Raw genomic sequence first — 3,551 nt, 5'->3', positions numbered from 1 at the left:
TAGGCTGGGGGTGGAACTCAGGGCTTTGTACATGCATGTTCAGACCGAGTTGCACTTCCAGCCCCTCAAAGATTTGTTTTTAATTGAATTTCATCATGCGAAGAGCAGTGAACATGAGATTCTCCCTCCCTGCACATAGTGCATTTGCCTCATCGTTTTATTTGACTTTGTTTATAGAGAAACCATTTAAAAAATAGATCCAAGAGTTAGGCATGACAGTCTAACTTGGAATCCCAGCACTTGGGATCTCAGGCAGAAGGACTGTGAGCTTGAGCTTGGCCTAGACTATACAGTGAGAGTCTGTCCAACAGAAGGATAGGAAAAATGGAGCCATATGCTTTCCATGTCCTGCTCCGGCTGCTGACACAGGCTGTCTGTTCATAAGTACTCTCTCTGTGATTGGGTTGGACCTGAATGAGCAAAACTCTCCCCAGAGCTCCACGGTGGCCCACCATCACAGGATCTTGGCATGTTCCTAACAGAGAGTGTGGTTCTACTTTCTCAGCTGTCCCTCCATGGCTGACAATGTCTTTTGAATAAAATCATGTTGCCAAACCTTGAGCTCTTGCAGAGGACTTGGGATCAGTTCCCAGCATCCATATGTTGGATCACCTATCTGTAATTCCAGTTCCAGGGATCTGACACACTTTTCTGGCATCCTCAGGCGCTGTCTGAATATGATGTACATATATACATGCAGGTAAATACATAAACACATAAAACAAAAACATCGTTAAGAAAATTACATTACTAGACCCACAGGTCATCTCAAAGACTTGAGAACTATAGGGTGAACTAATGGCTGAATAGAACACTTTTTTTGGTGGCAAAATACCCCCAATGAAAATGTTACCATTTCACATGAAATATCACTGAATTGAACAATATGAAAGGTTAACTTGATGTGAATTTTACCTTGATAATAAGAAAAATAGCCTTAAAAACTTACCATTTTATGGGCTGAAGAGACAGCTCAGTAGTTAAGAGCACAGCTGCTCTTGCAGAGGGCTTGGGGGGTTCCAGCACCTACATGGTATCTCATAGCTGTTTGTATCTCCAGTTCCAAGGGATCTAGCTCCATCTTCTGGCCTCTGTTGGTACCAGACACACACATGGTGCACAGACATACATGTAGACAAAACATGAATACACATAAAATTAAAAAAATTAAGACCATCTAAGAATTTTACCATTAAATTTTTTAAATTTACCATTTTAACCATTAAAATGTACAATTGAGGGGCAAATAACATTCACAGTCAGGTCTAGTGGCACAGGCCTGTAATATTTGAGAGTTGACGTAGGGAATGAAGTCCTCTCAGCATAAAGTAAAGAGAAGGCAGCCAGATGGCTCAGTGGGTAAAAGCAATTGCCACCAAGGCTGGTGACCTGAGTTCAGACTCAGGGGTCTGAACCGAGGGAGGAGAGAACTGGTCCCCAGATGTGTGCTGTGCATAAGCACCTATCCTAAGTAAAATAAAGTAAATTTAGAAGTAGGGGGGCAAAAAGAGGGCAAGGGATGTAGCTCTCTGGTAGAGCTCTTACCTAGCATGTTTGTGGCCCTGGTCACAAAAGCCATCACCAGTCACAAAGTTAATGTATTCATGATGTTGTCAACTATCACCTGTATCTAGAGCCAGAATGTTTTGTCACCTTCCAGGAAACCCCATGCCCACTCAGAAATGGCTCCCTGTTTACCATCCTCAGCTCCTGGCCACCACTGGTCTTCATGTTTCTGTGACTTTGCTTATTCAGGCCATTTTGCAAGAATCCAGTTACATAATTTGCAGTTTTGTGAGTGGCTCATTTCTATTCTCAAGGTTCATCCAGTGCACGATGCCTTCCATTCCTTTTGTGTGGATGAATAGGGTCTGAACCTGAACTATCCCCTTCAGGCTCATCAACTGTCCCCCTCAATCTTATGAGGTTTGAATGCTTGCCCGTCAGCTGCTGCTGGTGTTTTGAAGGACCTGGAGCCTTTACAATGTAGAACCTGGCTGGCAGAAGTAGGTCAGATGAGTTAGACTCATGGAGGTTACACAGGACCCTGGTTCCAGTCATGTGCTCTCTGTATCCTGGTTTACCAGGATGTGAACAATAACACTTTTAGCCACCATAAATATATCCACCATGCTTCCCCTGCCTGATGGGCTGATGGGCTGATGTCCTGTGAAACATGAGCCAAAGCAAACCTTTCCTCCCTTTAGTTGTCTGACAGGTAATTTTGTTGTGTGGATGAAAACATAGTACATACATGGACGATAAGATCCCATTGCTTTGACTTACATAGGACCTGGATAGGCTAGAGACATGGAGCCTATGAGGCCTGCAGGTCAAGGAAGATCCTGGATTTAGGTTTTACCAGGGTGTTACTATGATCAGGTTACCAGAGTTGGGTCCCTTTGTTTCTTTCTTTCTTTCTTTCTTTTTTTTTTTTTTTTTTGGTTTTTCGAGACAGGGTTTCTCTGTATTGTTTTGGAGGCTGTCCTGGAACTCGCTCTGTAGACCAGGCTGGCCTCGAACTCATAGAGATCCACCTGCCTCTGCCTCTGAGTGCTGGGATTAAAGGCATGGGTCACCAGTGCCCGGCGCCTTTGTTTCTTCATTTGTAAAATGCAGATTTTCAGTGACACCCATGTGTCAGACAGGCAATGAAGTATGAACAAGAATTCCTGAAAGATGTGTCTGTAAAGGTGGATTGATGAAAATTTCTGAAGACTGTGAGGTTTGGAATGTTGCAAGACATAACCTAAGTACAGTTTACATTGGGCTGTCTTTAGCCCACTTAAAACCCATTTCTTGACTCCCTCTCTGTTGGACCTAACATTCTAACTGCAAATAAAATCCTTTTGGAGCCAGGAGTGGTGGTACATACCTTTAATCCTAGCGATTGTGAAGCAAAAGAAGGATCTCTGAGTTTGGGCACGTTCCAGGACAGCTGTGGCTACACAGAGAAACCCTTTCTGGAAAAAAAAGCAAACAGCAAAACAACATCCCCCAAAGAAAGGAAGGAAGGAAGGGGGGAAGGAAGAAAAGAAGAAAAAACCTGAGGTCTAGAGTTGAGACCCCCCCACTTTGCAATAACCACTTACTTAATGTTTCCATCAATGTAGTTTAAAAACAAAACAACAAAAAACCAAAGCACCTTGATGGGGGTTGGAGAGATGGCTCAGAGGTTAAGAGCACTGGCTGCTCTTCCAGAGATCATGAGTACAATTCCCAGCAACCACATGGTGGCTCACAACCATCTGTAATAAGAATGGTGCCCTTTCCTGGCCTGCAGGCATGCAGGCAGAACACTGTATACATAATAAATAAATAAATAAATCTTAAAACAAGACAAAAAAATCTTGATTGGGGGCTGGAGAGATGGCTCAGTGGTTAAGAGCACTGGCTGCTCTTCCAGAGTTCCAGAGTTTGATCCCAGCAACCATGTGGTGGCTCACAACTATCTATAGTGGGATCTGATACCATCTTCCACCATAAAGGTGCACATACAGATAGAGCACTTATATACATAAAATCTAAAAAAAACCCACCTTGATTCATGA

This window comes from Mesocricetus auratus, unplaced genomic scaffold, assembly GCF_017639785.1.
Source record: "Mesocricetus auratus isolate SY011 unplaced genomic scaffold, BCM_Maur_2.0 Super-Scaffold_4256, whole genome shotgun sequence".
In the NCBI taxonomy this organism is placed as follows: Eukaryota; Metazoa; Chordata; class Mammalia; order Rodentia; family Cricetidae; genus Mesocricetus; species Mesocricetus auratus.
Note: the sequence above shows the minus strand (reverse complement) of the source record.